At 34.6% G+C, this 19746-nt stretch overlaps 1 protein-coding gene across 14 annotated transcripts in view; it reads right to left on the bottom strand.

Annotated features, from left to right (window-relative positions):
- Positions 1-19746, bottom strand: part of LOC144579619 (uncharacterized) — a 634762-nt gene that overhangs the window by 256003 nt on the left and 359013 nt on the right. For 7 of the 14 annotated variants that reach the window (XR_013527747.1, XR_013527742.1, XR_013527738.1 and 4 more), the window contains 2 exons: positions 17026-17106; positions 16213-16317 (listed from right to left, as the gene is read on the bottom strand). The gene's annotated coding sequence lies outside the window, so the exon portion shown is untranslated. Of the gene's footprint in view, positions 1-16212; positions 16318-17025; positions 17107-19746 lie in introns of those variants that run through there. The other 7 variants (XR_013527746.1, XR_013527739.1, XR_013527741.1 and 4 more) reach the window with 1 other exon arrangement.

The following is a 19746-nucleotide window of genomic DNA, read 5'->3' on the forward strand; positions in this document are numbered from 1 at the left end:
GAACTATGTTCTATAATATGGTTTAGCAGTCTTCAAAATGGGTAATACCCATTTAATAAAAAAAAATCAGCTTCTAAATTTACTCTGGTGCTTTTACCATGAATCTGTAGATAATAAAGTATTTTATTTTCTATCCCACACTGCCTTTCATAATCACTCTTCTTCCATTGTATGAAAGAAAAGTATGCCTGTCACTTATTCTATATATTACTATGACTACTCCAGAGTATAAAATTCTTTGAATATTACATGAAGAAATAATTCAAATTATTAGTGGAAGTCAAACATCTTTTAATTAAGGCACTATAGCATTTTATGTCTTTTGAAATTTCATACATATGTATGTTTAAGGTGGCAGTGGGTTATTAGACGGTGTGTATTATGGCACATGCTGGGTTACTATAAATTAAGAGAAACTGTAGAGTAGGCAGCGTGAGTAATCTTTATTTAGCAACTTTGAACCACTGGTAAAGAATCAAGGAAGCAAATGAGGAAGAGCTTGGTGAGCATGCACACATCTTTGTTTGAGCTGTGACTGCAACCCCAAAGTGTATTTACTATAAACTAAGAGAAACTGTAGAGTAGGCAGCATGAGTAATCTTTATTTAGCAACTTTGAACCACTGGTAAAGAATCAAGGAAGCAAATGAGGAAGAGCTTGGGGAGCATGCACACATCTTTGTTTGAGCTGTGACTGCAACCCCAAAGTGTATTTACTATAAATTAAGAGAAACTGTAGAGTAGGCAGCATGAGTAATCTTTATTTAGCAACTTTGAACCACTGGTAAAGAATCAAGGAAGCAAATGAGGAAGAGCTTGGGGAGCATGCACACATCTTTGTTTGAGCTGTGACTGCAACCCCAAATGTATTTAAAGGACATGTTCGGAAAGAACCATGTTATCAGAAAATTACTGGAAAAGATATATTTAAATTGAATGTTATTTTGATTTGGAAAACTTTATAAAATGTCGTCTTAAAAAAGGTACCTCTAAGTGAAAGAGTATAAAGCACCTAAGTCATCATTTGACAACTCTTAGTAAAATTATTTTAGTTTACTTTTCAAAAACCTAACGACTGGGTAATGAAATCGTTCTGCAAACTAGATTGTTTATTGTTCTTTGCTAGTTCAAACTAGTTCTTTGCTGTTTAAAAATTTACAGAAAGACTTAATTGATGTATGTGTGGTGGATCACTAAAGATGAGTTTTGATGCTGGATCACAGTATAATTTTTAACACATAACATAAAAAGAAGTTTAAGAATTGAGGTACACTGTGATTATAACTCACCTTCAGTTGCCAGTTTCTTATTTATATGAACAAGGTTTTATATATGCATACAGAAAAGTTGGAATAAATTTGATATTAAAGTATGTATCAACATAACGATAATTCATATACAAATGAAGTAATATATGCATTTCCATATTTTAATGTACAATTTTATAGTCTCATCAAAACTTGAATTATATGCTATTTTGATAAATTCTGCACTAATAATTATAACAAAACTCAATCCAAAAGAAAATAACAGAAAATTATGACTAAATATTTCAAAAACATAAGATTAATTAGCATACAAAATCTTCGTGCAGAGTATCACTGAATAATGAACAATATTCTCAAAAGTAAATATGCTACTTAGAGATATCATTTATCAGGACATAAAATGGAAATAGTAGTGGAAGAGAGAGAAGACAGTTCTGTCTGATTAAGGAAAGTCAGTTTGTATATTAAACAAATGAAGGGTGATATGACTTTGATTAGTATTTAGACGACATAGAATTTTATTTAAAAGGGCAACATAAAGTTTTATTTTAAAAACTTCAATAATTATAGTGTGTTAGATATCACAGCATTTGGAATGATATAAATCTACAATGAAATGAAAGTGTTTATAAGTCAAGTTATAAATGTGCAAGAAGTTACATAACTTTTAAAATTTCTTTTATGGGTAGGGAAGCATAGTTTTCAGAGATCATTGACATAGGTTACAAAGGATTATTGCGTCATTCTCTCTGTCTAAAGTAAATTTGCTGAAGCTAGTCTAAACGCTTTTCTCCCCCATTTGTCTAGTCTCTCCTAGTTTATTCGGAATCAATAGTGATCAATTAGTTACTAATTCATATTATTATAAAATTATAAAATATTATTGGATAGACGTGGTGGCTCATGCCTGTAATCCCAGCACTTTGCGAGGCTGAGGCAGGTGGATCAAGAAGTCAGGAGATTGGGACTGTCCTGGCTAACACAATGAAACCCCATCTCTACTAAAAATACGAAAAATTAGCCGGACATGGTGGCACATGCCTGTAGTCCCAGCTACTTGGGAGGTTGAAGCAGGAGAATCACTTGAACCTGGGAGGTGCAAGTTCCAGTGAGCTGAGATCACACCACTGCACTCCAGCCTGGGTGACAGAGTGAGACAGCATCTCAAAAAAAAAAAAAAAAAATATATATATATATATATATACACACAAATGTATATATATATATATAAATGTATATATAAATATGTGTGTATACATATATACATGATATATATGTGTATATACATGAATGATATATATATTGAAATTATATATATATATATATATATATATATATATATATATATATATCATTGAAAATAATCAGCTTTCTTGGTTTTGCTATCTACTCGTTGACTGTGCAAGACAATCTATTTGCAAAATTTGTAATTTAGAATGACCTGTGGAGAGTGTTTGAATAGCAAGGTGCCAGATGTCACGGAATGACCTAAAGAAAGCTGAAGCAGATGCATCTCTTCTTTAGCCCCTTATGGTACTGAAGGGAAGTACAAAGATTGTTTCATATATTGGGCACATCTGTTAATGACAACTTCTGGAAACAAGATTTGCATTTTTAGTGATAAGTTTGTGTAATTTTGTATTAGTAGCAGTATTAGCAGTATTATTATTAACAACAAGTACAAGTTCTGAGCTCAGCACATTAGTACTTTTAATACTCTCATAATCATATGAATTAGCTAATATATTTTAACATCAGATCAATTTATAACAGGCAAAAAGCCTCAGAGGTACTGAGTAATGTTCACAATTTAACATCTCTAGGAAAGACTAGAGCTGGGATTTGAACACTCAAAACTGCCTGATGCCTGAATCCTACTATATTGCCTACTGGGGATGTCATACATAATGTTAGACCTTGGAAAACACAATTTACATCACTTCTGGTGTTGACTTGGAGCAATGGTTTTGTCTAGACAGCATTAAAATGTATATTTTTGTGCTGTAATAAAATGGTACCTTGAAAGAAACCAAACAGAAATTACAGTTGTCAGCACATTTATGCTAGAAAATAAACAACCTAAGTCATGTTTTCTTCCCCTTGTCATGATAAAAGAAAATTTTGAGTTCTGTGCAAAGGAAAAACGCTAATGAAACATGCTCTAGATAGAAACTACCTGGTTAGAAAACTTGATTTACAGCACATATAAAATAAGCACGGAAGCAGGTATTGCTATTTGACACCAGAAGCTAATGCTGAAAAATATATACTGAATTTCATGATTTTCTTTATTGAACATTATAGACTCAGATTCCTAGATAAAGAGCTCGCTAGCAGGGCGCAATGGCTCACACCTGTAATCCCAGCACTTTGGGAGGCCGAGGCAGGCGGATCACAAGGTCAAGAGATAGAGACCATCCTGGCCAACATGGTGAAACCCTGTCTCTACTAAAAATACAAAAATTAGCTGGGCGTGGTGGCATGCGCCTGTAGTCCCAGCTGCTCAGGAGGCTGAGGCAGAAGAACTGCTTGAACCCAGGAGGCGGAGGTTGCAGTAAGCTGAGATTGCGCCACTGCACTCCAGCCTGGCGCCTAGTGACAGAGCAAGACTGTCTCCAAAAAAAAAAGAGCTTGCTTTGATAATGTTGTTAGTCTTTTGACAGAAAACCAGATCAGGAAGCTGCTGTATTAGTTTCAAATAAAATCACCTCCTTTAAGAGGTAAGAGGTCAGATACTTTTAGACACTGTTCAGAAGAGTCTCAACACTCATAATTAAGAGTGGAAAGCTTCTGCATGGAATAATAGAATATTAGAGATAAAAGGAACTTTACAGAATCTTAATTTCAAATGCCTTTATTTACTTATTAGAAAACTGAGGCCTAGTGAATTCAGATTTTAAATGAAAGCTTGCACTGCTAGTTATATCGAGGCTAGTCCTGAATTATTAGTTATTTCTCTAATAAATATTGTTTCAATGTAACCATTACTAATTTTGGGAAAGCAGAATGCTTATTTTGCACTGGAAATTATAACTTTCGATGACCCCTAATTTGAAGTCGAATTCTTGTCTACTGCTTCTTGGTTCCTTCTACACATGGGAGAGCAGTAAGACACACTATGCCCACAAGCCATGCCTTTCCATTTACTCTTCTAATTTTTGAAATTTCCTAAATACATCAAAAGGTACTATATTATCAGCTTGGGATGTACACATCAATCTTAAAAGGCTTTGACTTCTCCTAAGAAGCAAGCAGTATTGTGATCTAGTAGAGATTATAGGAGCCAGGCAGGTAACGACTGAGTGAAGCAGGCTGATTAGGGGAAGCGAAAATACGGACAACTGAGACCCAGTGCATCTTCTAAAAGGGGCAGTAGCTACTGGGTTCTAGCCACTTTTACAATATGGTAGTGTAACCCTAGTGTTGCCAGTTATTTCGATGTTTCATAAAAATCCCAAATCCACATTTTATCTTGAAATCTCCCAATATTCAAATAATGAAAACAAAATTTTAAATTTAACCAGTTGTATTAAAAATGTATAACTTTTCGTATATCAATTATACCTCAACAAAGTGGTTTTATTTTTTATTTTTGTTTAAACTTTGTAGTCCAAACAGAACCTTACAGGTGTAAAGCAATAACTCATTGTGGTTTTGATTTGCATTTCTGTGATCATTAGTGATGTCAAGCACCTTTTCATATACCTGTTGGCCATTTGTCATTTGTATGTCTTACTTGGAGAAATATATGCTCAAGTCCTTTAGTGATTTTAATTGACATTTGACAGGTTAATAATATGAAGTCTTTCAATCCATGAACATAGGGTTTTTATTATTTGTGACTGCTTTTATTTCTTTATCAGTACTTTAGAGTCATGTATAAGTCTTTCACCTCCTCGGTTAATTCCTAAGTATGTTACTCTTGTTTATGCTTTTGCTAATGGAATTATAAATTTTCTTAATTTTGTTTTTGGGTTTTTTTGTTAGTGTAAAGATATGCAACTGATTTTTTATGTTGACTTTGTCACTACCTTGCCGAAATTTATTTATTCATTATAACAGTTTTGTTTAAACATTTTCAGAATATTCTACATATAAAAACATGTCATCTGCAAATAGATAATTTTACCTCTTCTTTTCTGATTTGAATGATTTTTTATTTCCTTTTCTTGCATAATTGATCTGGCTAGAACTTCCAGCACAACATTGAATAGAGGTGGTAAAAGCAGGCATTTTTGCCTTGTTGCTGATCTTAGAAAGAAAACTTTCAGTCTTTTATCATTTAGTATATTCGCTGTGGGTTTTTCAAATATGGCTTTTATGATGTTGTGGTTGTTTCCTTCTATTCCTAATTTGTTGAGACTTTTTATCATGAAAGTACATGCAATTTTGTCAAATGCTTTTTCTGCCTCAGTTGATAAGACCATGTAGTTAGTTTTGTTTTTTTCCTTCACATTGTTAATATTATGTATGGCATTGATTGGCTTTGCATGTTAAATTACTTTTACATCCCAGGAATAAATTCCACTTGGCTATGGTACATAATGCTTGCAATATACTACTTAATTCAGTTGCTAGTATTTTGTTGAATTTTTTTCCATCAAGATTTATAAAGGATACTGATTTTCCATTTTCTTTTTTGTTTGTTTTGTCTGGCTTTGGTATAAGGATAATGCCAGCCTCATTGAATGATATAGAAATGTTATCTCTTCTTCAACTTCTTAGAGAAGTTTGAGAGAGATTACTGCTAGTTATTTGAGTGGGAGAATTCACCAGTAAAGCCATCAGGTCTCAGGTGTTTCTTTGTTGGATGTTTTTAAAATTATTATTACAAATCCAATTTTCTTACTATAGTTCTATTCAAACCTTCAATTTATTCATGATTTAGTCTTGGTAGGTTTTTGTTCCTCAAAATTCATCCATTTCTCCTTGCTTACCCAGTTAGTTGCTATACAACTGAAGTGGTGGTAATGCCCTCACTTTTTGGTTTCGGTTTCAGTAATTTGAAGCTTCTTTTTCTTGTTCTTAGTTCATCTAATTAAAGATTTGTCAATTTTTTAAACTTCTCCTGAAAAGCATATTTTGATTTTTATTTATTTTCTTTATTGCTTTGCTGTTCTTTATTTTATATATCTCCTTCTCTAGTCTTTATTATTTTCTTCTTCCTGCTTACTTTAGGCTTAATTTTTCCTTCTTTTTTATTTCTGTAAGTTGTAAAGTTAGGTTATTGATTTGAGATTTTTCTGGTCTGTTAATGTAAACATTTATAGCTACAAATTTTACTTTGCACTGTTTTTGCCATGTCACTTACATTTTGGTATGTTGTCTTTGTTTTTTGTTGTTGTGGTTTGTTTTCATTCATTACAAAGCATTTTCTAATTTCCCCTTAATTTTTTCATTGATCCTAATTTACTAAAAGATTTAATATGTCTTTTAAAAAGTAGTAGATTCTAACTATGTTTTTAAAACTCTTCATTTAGCCTAGGAGCTAAACAAGCCATGTAAGTACCACACCTTAATTCTTCATGTTGAATTCCTGAAATTGTTTTACACTGTGATTAAAAGTCAAGAAAGGGCCCTTAGGTGAATAGTAAAAGTATAACTATTTATTTGGACAATATCTGTTTTGTAAAAAAAAAAAAAAACCTTCAAAAATTGTATTTGGTGTTATTTAAATCTACAACTAAAAGAATTAACTGCATTGCACATATAGACATAGGTACATTTAACATAATTTTTTCCATAAAAAGTCAAAAGGACATGTTTCTATAGCACTAAAAGTATTTCTCTGCAAACATTAAATATATGACACTTAAATACATTTCTGTAATATTAAAAACTGATAGGAATTTCCTTTATTTTTTTTTTTTTTGAGATAGAGTTTCACTGTTGTTGCCCAGGCTAGAGTGCAATGGTGTGATCTCGGCTCATGGCAACCTCCACCTTTAAGGTTTATGTGATTCTTTTGCCTCAGTCTTCCACATAGCTGGGATTACAGACATGTGCAACCATGCCTGGCTAATTTTGTATTTTTAGTAGAAATGGGTTTTCTCCATGTTGGTCAGGCTGGTTTTGAACTCCTATCTCAGGTGATCCACCTGCCTCAGCCTCCCAAAGTGCTGGGGTTACAGGCATAAGCCACTGCGCCTGGCCAGGAATTTATTTTATCTATATTACTCACAAATGACAAAGCTTTGGCAAGTAAAAAACATCACACCAAGAAAATGCCAATAAAATATTTGCATCCTTTCTCAAAAACTCTTGAAGATTAGAAGAATGACCTCTAACATCTTTTTACTTCAAAAAACAAATTAATTTGCACTTATGTATAAATTTTACTGTTAAATGTAACACTTTTTTTCTAATCACTTTTCACTTATTCATCACATATTCTTATATGTCAGAAAAATAGGAAAAAAATGAATGCAAATTTATATAAGTGCTCATACCCCAGAGGCATAAGAAATTATTCAAGAGGTCATATAAAACACATTAAAAAGTATAAGTTAGTATAAAGAAGATTAGTAGGGCCGGGCATGGTGGCTCACGCCTGTAATCCCAGAACTTTGGGAGGCCGAGGCGGGTGGATCACAAGGTCAAGAGATCGAGACCATCCTGGTCAACATGGTGAAACCCCGTCTCTACTAAAAATACAAAAACTTAGCTGGGCATGGTGGCGCGTGCCTGTAATCCCAGCTACTCGGGAGGCTGAGGCAGGAGAATTGCCTGAACCCAGGAGGCGGAGGTTGCGGTGAGCTGAGATCGCACCATTGCACTCCAGCCTGGGTAACAAGAGCGAAACTCCAACTCAAAAAAAAGAAAGAAAAAAGAAGATTAGTGACTCTCATGGCATTAATACAGTTTGCCTATGAGACCTCAAAGAGTAGCTGAAACCATTCTTAATTGTGTTAATTAAAAATTGAGGGGATTGGACCACCCGAGTTTCATGGTTTCTAAGACTTTTTTCCTGCTTACATCATGTAGGGTCTATTTCTCTTAGTTGTAACCAGGAATTCAGAGTGATTCACCCTTCTGTTTGCTTGCTTTCTACCACTGCTAGTAATTCTAATTTTATTAACTTTTTTGTCCTTCATTATAGATTGCTTCAAAAGTATTGAGCAAAGAGATAGGATGTGACTCAAATACAACAAATGGTAATCGCTCTAAATTCCATTTTACCGACGATATTTTGTTTTCTACAAAATTCTCTTGCTTCAGATGCTGATATTTGCTCAATTCAATTTCTACGTGGCATTGTACTTCCTGGCCCATAGTCATTATAATTAAAGTACTACTCCCCATGCAATTACTGCACAACATTACTCTTCACAGAACATGAGGCCAATCCCAGGCATTTGTTTCAGACTCACTAAGAATAAATTCGATTTCTACTTACAGAGCTCACTCAGATTGGACTAACACACCTAAATATCTTCTGTTCTCTATTATTCCATTCAATTCCATCATTGGGAATTATATATTTTTTTCAGAACATGAGTTAATAATAGATGTTGGTGTGAAGGTGGTGGAAAGGGAAATTTTACACTGTTGGTGGGAGTGTGAACTAGTACAAACCCTATGGAAAGCCGTGTGGAGGTTCCTTAAAGAACTAAAAGTAAATCTATCATTTGATCCAGCAATTCCATTACTATCCAGACGAAAAGAAGTATGTAAGGAAGGTGGAGAGGCAGAAGACTGGAGCAAGGGCAGGCGAGTGGCCATAACTGAAATTCAAGAGGTTAGTGAGGAAGCCAAATCAGGCCCTTCAATTGATACCTTCAGTTAGGTCTGAAGATCTATGAGTGGAAACTACACAGTGGTCAGACAAAGAAGAAAGAGTTGGGAAAGCTGGAGAACGTGGCTTGTTAAGAGATAAAGTATATATGGGAAAGGAGAAAAAAGAGAAGTGTTTAAAGCTTCTAATCTGGCTTTCTGGAAAATGTAAGGATTTAGTGAAAGAAATGAGGGTGTTTGGAAAAAGTGTATTTAAGAAGATATGACATGTTCCAATCTACTGTCAACACCTGTGTCATTTTCTGCCATGATTGAAATATTCCATTTCCTTTCAGATTAATCCATTTACACAATAGATATTGGAGAAATGGGAACTATTACAAATTTTATGATATGAGACAAACAGAAAATCTTAGGGCAAAACTTGGTCTCAAATTTGGCATTGTGCATTGGTTAACTTATCTAATACGTGAATGCTAAAGACTTCTAATATAAATACGCTATCTCCGCATGTGTTTGCATTTAAAAGAAGATTTTGGTCATTTTTGTGACATAAACTGACTAGAGAGCTATAGCTCATTCTTATTCCATAAGTATTTTTAAACTACCAAATGATTTTCCATATAAAGAAATCGATGAATAAATATAGATGACTTCTGATTTGCTTGCAAAATATTTTCTGTAGTCTGTATTTTAGTTGAATTTGCTTTATCCCTTCATGCCTGCTAATAAGACGTCTCTCTGGCAGAGAATGGTTTCTGGCTCCTCCAAGTAAAACTCACCCGCTGTGCTGCTGCAGACACAGAATGAGCCTTGTCATTCTGTTTTCTTCAGCAAAATATGACATGCGAGAAGTGAACTCAGCGTGCAGACTGGTGAAGCCAGCAGAGGGAGAGTTAAAGGATTTATACCTATGGCAGCATGAGGATTTTCACTTCCTGAAGATCCACATGACATGCCAAATTAAATATTTTCATCAACCTGCTTATTAACATTTTAGTGAATCTTTCTACCACTCCGACTATCTTATGACGTGGTAGATGTCAAAAGAACTATGTATTTACATCGATCTCATTTTGAAAACACCGTATGTATAACACAGACTGTTTGTTCAAAAGATATGACCAATTATTAGGCTAAGTTAGAAGGTCACCAAATTGGGCAAACATTAATATCTGTTACTAACAACTGTTTCAAAAATTGGCTTTACAACTTTTTTTCTATACAGGTTTTTGTTGTTGTTGTTTTATTTTTTTAGTGGTTTTTGGTTTTTTCTTTTTCATGATAATCTAGCACTGGGCTCAAAACCATGCTGGCAAATCTGTGAGATTCTACTCTGCAGAAATCTCTCAGAGGAAATGAATCACTTTGGAAGAATGAAAAACATGTTCATTTCTACTCCAAGGAAGAAAACAAAGCAATGACACAGGAAATGGCCAAGAGGAAACTAGTTATGTCTTTCATAAGGTTCACAAAGCCAGGTTCTATTAATTTTGAGTAGTAAAAGGAAACTTTTAGACTCCAAAAGTTTGGTGGAACCAATATGTGTGTACTTTAAGAAGCATCTGTCATAGAAACGGCTGTCCAATTCCAATCTCAGGTTATGTGGGCCCAGTTGAGAGCTCTGCCAAGTAAACTTGTGTCTCAGGACCAAAGCTTCAGTAAATTTTCCTTCCGTGAGTAGCCAGGGTTGGAAGAACTGGAGAGAGAACTCTGAGCCTGTTTCCTTGTGAGTGCCAAGTATTGTGCTACTAGTTTAAAATACAAGAAGAGCAAAAACAGTTGACAAGCTAAAGTTTAGGAATCAGTTAAAACGGGAATAGTTACTCAAATAAAATTTAAATTAAAATAGGAGAACAGCTGGAAACAAGCTGATTGGGATACATTTTAGTGAATTGGCTGGAGTTTAATCTTTAGTCCTTAAATTCTTTAAAACTTTTTACTGAGTACCTGCTATACACTGGGCACTGCTTTTAGCACATAGGATACTTCCATGAAAAACATCAGATAAGCTTTTATATCTTAGAACTTAACTTCTACACGGAGGGGGTAAAAGGAGATAATGTACTCTCTGTAGACATAATCAGCTAAAATTTATAATTATAAAAAAGTAATAATATAATAATTCAAACTAGAACAGAACAATTTGTATTAGACATGTGAAGAAAGGGATAGTTTGCAATTTTCACATAATCAGAGCAAACTTCATTTAGAAACTGGCATTTAAACAAAGATTTGAAGAAGGTGAAGGGTTACATGAAATATCTGAGAAAATAATATTCCAGACAGGAGGAACACTTAGTGTGTGCCCTGAAGCAGAAGTATGCCTTAACCACAGGAGGCTGGAGGTGCTTTTGGGTTGAACTGGCTTAAAGGTAAAAGAGTGTTGGAACATTATCAAAGTTTACTGACTCTTCTAATTTCCAAAAGGCTTCCCAGAGGGTTAAACTTTAGTCATCTGTGTTATGTCCATTACCTCCCTAGAGCTTCTACAGTCTGTCCTTCTTTGTAAGACTCACATGCTATTGTTCCTGGGGGACAACTGAGAATCTGGTTTTGTTTAATTGAAGGTCCATGAACAACTTACCAAACACTGTTCTGCTAGTAGAACAGATCCAAATGGGCCCATTCAGTTTATTATATGTGGTAGACAGAATACTGGTCCCCAAAGATATTCACATGCCTATGCCCAGAACCTGTGAATGCGTTGCCTTACGTAGCAATAGAGACTTTGCAGATGTGACTCAGCTGAGGATTTTGAGGAGAGACTCTTTCTAATTATCTGGATGGCCACAATATAATCAGAAGAATCCTTATAAGAACGTGGCAGGATTGTCAGCCTCAGAAAGAGAGATTTGAAATGCATATTTATGGCTTTGAAGATGAGGAAAGGAGCCAGAGCCAAAAGGCAAGGCAATGGAGTCTACCCTAAATCCTACAGAAGACATCTTGATTTTAGGTCCTCTAACCTCCATTAATGTAAGGAAAAACATCGTGCTGAATTAGGTCACTAAATATGTGGTAATTTATTATAATAATAGGGAACTGATACACCATGTCAACAATTTATATTCAGTTGCCCTGACATACTCTAATCCTAAAAATTCTGCTAATCTCAAAAGCCATGAATCTGTGGGTATAGATGCAGAGCAAAGAATTCTCAGTTTCTCCTTGACCTTTTTGAAAGCAACATTAAATCTCAACAGACTGTATCTCAAGTTTATCAAAAACCTTCAGTATCTCATGCCATCTGCTACAAGGAGCTAGGGAAGCCTCAGCCCAGACCAGGTCTTCACTAAAACTCAACAAGTTTGACTACATAAAGATTGGCCTTGGCTTTTAGGAAGTCAAAGAGTTACTCAGATTATTGCTTTTTTCTCTATATATTGCATTATTCTCCCATTACCTTGACAAGGGTAATGCTTTTAATATGCACTGGCAGATTTGAAAAGAGCCTTCTGTTTTTAAAAAATTATAGTTCTGGAATATGGAAAATATTTGGTGAACATTTGTATTCTTGTTTATACAATCAAGGCAGGGTGCAAAGATGCATCACTATCTGTTAAAAAAAAAGTGAATCCAATGAAATAGATTCTGGCTTTGTCCCTTTTGAAGAGTGTGTCCTTGAATAGGTCACTTTGCCTTGCTGTGCCACTCTCTAGCCTCTTAAAAATATAGTAATCCATTGGGCTATCAAGAGAACAAAGGTTCTGATTTAACTATAATTGAAGAAGAGCTCAGAGATAAATTTCCTAAGTGTTTTAAACATAAAATGTTAGACTTGGAAAAGACATTAGCAATGAATTGATACAAGACCCATTTTATAGGTGAGAAAACTTGTGGACAGAGAAATACAGTGGTTTACACAATGACACATAGCTGGTAGTGACCGGCACGGTATCACATAGCCAGTGCAGCTTAGCTTTCTTAATGCCATCCTTGGCCATAATCCACTTTAACATATATTTTTCCCCAAGTAATCCAAACACCTCAAAAGAATCAGCTGGTTCTTCTACCCTTTATTACAACTTTCCTTTTAAATATCCCAGTCAACTCTGTCATCAATAAACTGCCACTTCACCGAGAATAAAAGTGGAGATAGTAGTCACTGAGATAGCAGTTCCCTGTTAAATGATTAGCCTACATAAACAAGGAAGTAGAAACAGAAAAACTTTGAATAAGGAACGTTCCATGTGTGTAAATACTATGGCATCCTTTAATTTTAGTTTCCTTGTCTCTGGCTGTAGAAAGCTTCTACAGTCATTCAGCTATTGTAAGTATCATGTAACCAATGGTCATTCCACCACCACACAGACATCTTTTCCTCATTATTTATCTTATAACCTACCTTCATGAGTAACTCTAAAATTAATCGTGGTGTAGTTGTGCAGTGGTTATTCTTCTTTAGAGATATTTGCTGAAACGTCCACAATGCAAAGCTAACCTCATTGATTAGATATGAATATGTTCATAAAATACTGGGAAGTATCTCATATATCATTTGTGAACGTTTGTGTATATGTACACACACATATGGTGGCACATAAAATTAACCATTACAAACATATATATTTAAGACCAGTTTTATCAATACCTAAAAATACATCCAGCCAAGAAGGTGAAAGATCTCTATGAGAAAAACTACAAACATTGATGAAGAAAGTCAGAGATAACATAAAAACATAGAAAAAATATTTCATGCTCATACATTAAGAATTAATATTATTAAAATGGCCACACTGCCCAAAGCAATCTACACATTTAGTGCTTTTCCTACCAAACTACCAATGTAATTTTTTTCACAGAATTAGGAAAAAAACTCTTCTAAAATTCATATGAAACCAAAAAAAGACCCCAAATAGCCAAAGCAAACCTACAGACACATATAAAAAGCTGAAGACATCATATTATCTGACTTCAAACTATGGTATATAAGGCTACAGGAACCAAAACAGTCTGATACTTGTTAAAAAGAAAAAAAAAAAAAGATACATAGTCCAATGGAACATAATAGAGAACTCAGAAATAAAGTTGCACACCTGCAGTCATCTGATCTTTGAGGAATTCAATAAAAAGTAAGCAACAGGGAAAGTCATTTCTATTTAATAAATGATTCTTGAATAGCTGGCTAACTACATACAGAAGAGTGAAAGTGGCTTCCTACCTTTACTATATAAAAAATTAATTAAAGATTTAAATGTATAACATCAAACTATAAAAATCCTAGAAAACAAAACCTAGGAAACTCTATTCTAGACATTGGCCTTGTAAAAGAATTTATGAGAAAGTCCTAAAACGTAGTCGCAACAGAAACGAAAATTTGTAAGTGGGACCTAACTAAACGAAAGAGTTTCTGCAAAGCAAAAGAAACTATCAACAAACAGACAAGCTATAGAATAGGAGAAAACATTTGCAAACTATGCATTCAACAAAACTAACATCCAGAATCTATAAGGTACTTAAACAATTCATCAAACAAAAAACAAACAACTTTATTAAAAAATGGGCAAACGACATAGGCAGACATTTCTCAAAAGAAAGCATATAAGTAACCAACAAACATAAAAACTGTTCAGCATCACTGATCAACAGAGAAATCTAAATCGAAACCACAATGAGATACCATTTTACACCAGTCAGAATGGCTATTACTAAAAAACAAACAAACAAACCCAACATATGCTGGTAAGGCTGCAGAGAAAAGGAAATGCATATACACTTTTGGTTATAATAGAAATCAGTTCATCCATTATGGAGAGAGGTTTGGAGATTTCTCAAAAAACTTAGAACTATCCTTCGATCCAGGAATACCACTACTGGGTACACACTCAAAAGTAAGTAAATTGCTCTAACAAAAAACATAAGCACTCATGTTCATCACAGGACTATTCACAATAGCAAAGACATGAAGTCAACCTAGGTACCCATCAATGGTGGAGCCATAAAAAATAATGAAATTGTGTTCTTTGTGACAATGTGGATGCAGCTAGAGGCCAGTGTCCTAAGCAAATTAACACAAGAATAGAAAACCAAATACTGCAGGTTTTCACTTACAAGTGGAAGCTAAACACTGGGTACTCATGGACATAAAGACAGCAACAATAGACACGGAACAATAGAAACTACTAGAATGGAGAGAGAAGAAAGGGGGCAAGAGTTGAAAAACCACCTCTTGGGTATACCCTCATACCTGGGTGATGGGATCATCCCAAACCTCAGCATCATATAATGTAACCATATAGCAAACATGCACATATACTCCCTGAATCTAAAATAAGAGTAAAAATGATTTTTAAAAAGTTTCTTCAACATAGATGTGTATATCACTGAGTATATTATGTGTAATTAATATAATAAATGCATATCAATAAAATATATTTTTGTCCAGCCAATCATCATGTTACCTGTCTGTTCTTCAACCTCACAAAAATAAGATTAGGCTTTCAAAGTTGTTGTTTTTTTTCTGTTGCCTAGCAGGAAAAAAAAATTGGGCAACTTCTACTTAGCCATCTAATTTAACATCCAGGCTAAAGCAGGGAGAATATCAAGAAGCTTAAGTGTGGGACAGACAAGGAAACAGTTTCATAACTGTTAAATAGCAGAGAGGTTTTCCTGAATGCCTTACCTCACATACCATTTGCCTTCTTAAAGACTGCTTAATACAGAAAAAAAAAAAAAAAGAACTTTGAGAAACTTTAGAAAAAAATGTATGGGGTAGAACTGAACAGGCATGAGCTTTGGGTCTAGGATAAGTCAAAGAAGAAAGTCACCAAGAAAAGTACAAAACAAAAATGACATAGGAATCACCAGGTCATAGAAATGAGCCTGCCACAGGGTGGAAAGTCCTACAGCATGCAAATTAAAATCAATTTACTGAGCTACTCAAGTAAGGAGATGAGCGTTGTGGGACTATCACTTGAGTTGGACACACAAGTCCACTATGGCGAGATTTTTTAGTAACTATACTAAACCTACTTTGATTCTACAGAATATCTGCTTTATAGCAACATTGCATATAGGTTATCTCCATTCTTTTGAAATCTAAATTGGCCTATCCATTTAGTTCTCCATATTAAATATGGAGAACTTTGCAGAATAGGAATTTTTATTTGTAGTAACTGGTCACATTAATAAATGTTTATTAGTATCTCTTGATACACAGAACAGACTCTTGTTTGAGTATCAGGATATATGAAGGAAGTTTATCACCCTTTGAGAAATTCGTAATTGGTCACTTGGTGAATTTGTACTTTATTGCCTTTCCTGTGAGAAGTGCATTCCTTAGTTGAATCTTGAAATCTTGAATATCAAAATCTCTAATAAAGAAAAATTTTGTTTTTATTAATTTTGAGAAATGTCGCCACTATTATGTTTTTATGGTTGGATGTTTGGTGGTTACCCGTTATCATTACAGACAACAGTTTCATATCATGCCACTAACATTCTCAAATATCATTCTCAAATATATGAATTAACAAAGAAACTGTATGAAGTCCTGAGAACCACAGGAAAATGTATGTCTTTTTTTCTTAAGCTAGATATTTAAGAACAAGGCACAATACATCTTGAAGAAAATTTATAAAACTAATAGAATCTTGACAAACAAAGCATTATGACTCCATTCACAATTGTGATAAAGACAGTAAGCTAAACTTTCAACACTGCATCTTAGAAACTTCGTCCTAACTCAGATTTCTACGGTTTAACCACCCATGCCAATTACTATGTGTTGTGAATTTCAAGTATTGCTTCTGCCTTTATTTATTGGACCTGCTGCTTTTTCACTTCTGAGTCACAGCATTCCAGCTGTGTAATCACTGCATCATTATTTTTAAGAAAAGGAAAGAAAGGAAGGGAGGGAGAAAGGAAGGAAGAAAATTATAAAACTCTTACCTTTTTTGCATAACAAAACCATGTTTTCCTTCAGATTACAAAAATTGACAGCAGAGTCTACACTTTTCTCACAATTGCAAATACAGTTGACCTTTGAACAACATGCATTTGAATTGCACGAGTCCACTTACATTTGAGTTGTCTTCGGCCTCTGCCACACCTGAAACAGTAACACCAGTGTTTTCTCTTCTCAGTCCTCCTCAGCCTACACACTGTAAAGACAATGGGGATGCAGACCTTTATGATAATCAGTTTCCACATAATAAATAGCAAATATGTTTTCTCTTCCCTACAATTTTCTTAGTAACATTGTTTTTCTTCTAGCTTATTTAATGGTACAAATTCAATTGTACAAATTCAACTGTACAATTAAATAAGCTAGAGGAAAAATAATGTTACTAAAAAGTATATAATACATGTATAAAAGTATGTGATACATATATAAAATGTGTGTTAACAGACTATGTTGTCAATAAGGATTCTGGTCAACAGTAGGCTAGCTAAAAGTCAGGAAAACCAAATGCTGCATGGGAGTTTTGCCACTGACAACTGAACTGTTTAATAGTCAACTGCATTTTTCATTATTAAAAAAAAAGAAAGAGCTATACTGACTAAAAACAGTTGCTGATAGAACCAATCCTAGTATCAAAATCTGTATTAGAGTTTCCCAGAGAAACAGAATCCATAGGATATGAGTGTGTGTGTTTATATGTTAATATCTAAATGTATATATAAGCAGAGGTTCATTTTAAAGAATTGGTAAACATGGAGGCTTGGCAAATCTAAAATCTTCTACAGTAAGTCACTAGGCTGGAGACTTCGAGAACAGTTGAAGTTTGAGACCAAAGGTCATCAGCTGGCAGAATTCATTCTTGTTGTAGAAGTTGAGTCTTTTCCGTATTAAGGCCTTCAATTGATTGGATGAAGCTCACGTACATTATAGAGGCTCTTTTCTTTACTCAAAAAGTCTTTTGACTTAAATGGTTATCTCATCTAAAAAACACCTTTACAGAAAACATCCATAATAATGCTTGATCAAATATCTGGGTACCATGGCCAGCCAAGTTGACAAATAAAATTAACCATCACAAACACGATATAAAACCAGTTCTATTAACAGAAGAAAAACTCAAGGAGGGGAAAACATTATTATAAAGCCAGGTACCCATCGCCCCTATTATCTCAGTTCAGACGTGCCTGCAATATACTTAAAAGAGCACAAAGCCTACCTTTACCAAAACTGTTTCTTCTGAATACTATGCATGTGTGTGTTATGTGTGCATAACCCAGATGTATTATTTAATGATAGAAATGTTAAGCAACATGGAATAATATTTTGGAACATGTAAATCCTCACATATCACCACATCATCACTGCCCTTTTCTATAGATAAAGTATCTTCCATTCTCCATCCCCTAAGAGAGAAATACTTTCTGCTTCTTTATTTCAATTTCCTCTCTTAGATTGGAGTGCCTTGCTATCTAAATATGAAGCATTTTGTGACCAATTATATCAAGTGCCTTTCTTCTCTATATTCATATCTCTTCATAAATTATCTATTCTTTGCTAGATTTGTGAGAATTCAAAAACAGTGCATTTCAAACTTTTTAACTGAAAGTCATTTGTATATCATTGGGGTCAACCATTTTAAAGGACAATGGTTGTAGAAAAGCAGCTCTTTCATACATTCTACGTTTTGATTTTGTTATGGTTTGATAGTGTCTCCCCAAAAGCTGGCATTGAAAACTTAACCTCCAATGGAAGTGTTAGGAGGTAGCGTGTTAGAGGTGACTAGGCCATTAGGACTTCACCCGATGAACAAATTCATGCCGATATCATGAGAGTAAGTCTCTTGTACAAAGACAAGTTTGGCCCCCTTTTGTTTCTCCCTTGCCCTCTCTTTGCCCTTCCATTTTTCTGCTATGGGATGATGTAGCCAGAAGGCCCTTAAAAGATGCTGGCCTCTTGATCTTGGACTTTCTAGCCTCCGGAATGTAGGAAATAAATTCATGCTCCTTATAACTTATCCAGTCTCAGGCATTCTATTATAGCAGCACCAAACAGACTAAGAGATTATCTGAGCTTTTGCAGTGGCACCCTGATAACAGTAAGAGATAGTAATGTTCGTGATGATAGTGACGAAGGCAGTGAGTGGTGGTAATGGGGAGATGACAGAAAGTAAAAAGAGCGATCGTGGGAATAACCTCTAATTAAGAGTGAGCATAAAGTACCATAGTCCAACCTGAATTCCACCATTTAAGATAACATTATTTACTATTTTTATTTCAACCATCCATATTTGCTAGATTTCCTCTGCCAAGATCAGTGAGAAATTGGCTAAGAACTATGTTACAGACCAACTGTATGTCCCTTGTGGCCAAGACTAATTAAAACCTGGCATTGCTGAGATAAAGCTGTTCCAGAAAATGGTCACTTGTGGTGTATTCCTCAGGAATTCCCAAGATTATCTAGTAATGGGTACTTGAGGGCTATGTGAGTAGCTAATATACAAGCTGAAGGGATTTCAGAGCTGATGCTTTCCGAGTCAAATTCATCTGCTCACATTAAGCTTTATCTTTCATAACCTTGCACGTTTCAAACAGAATAACTACGACATTAGAAGTTGGGCCTGGGGCTCACAACACCTCCACTTTGCTGTTTCTGTGCACGCTGTGTTTGGTCCTGTCTGGTATTATTTCTTAAAGACATAATAGTGGACCTATTGTGTCTTAAAGATAAGCAAAACCTATTGTGTCTCATGATTTTGACTGTTCATGTGAACTCAAGACAGCAACTAACAGTGGAGTTGACTGATCACTGTTGATATGTAGGTATCTGCATGCTGAATCTG

Source organism: Callithrix jacchus, chromosome 15 (genome assembly GCF_049354715.1).
Source record: "Callithrix jacchus isolate 240 chromosome 15, calJac240_pri, whole genome shotgun sequence".
Classification (NCBI taxonomy): domain Eukaryota; kingdom Metazoa; phylum Chordata; class Mammalia; order Primates; family Cebidae; genus Callithrix; species Callithrix jacchus.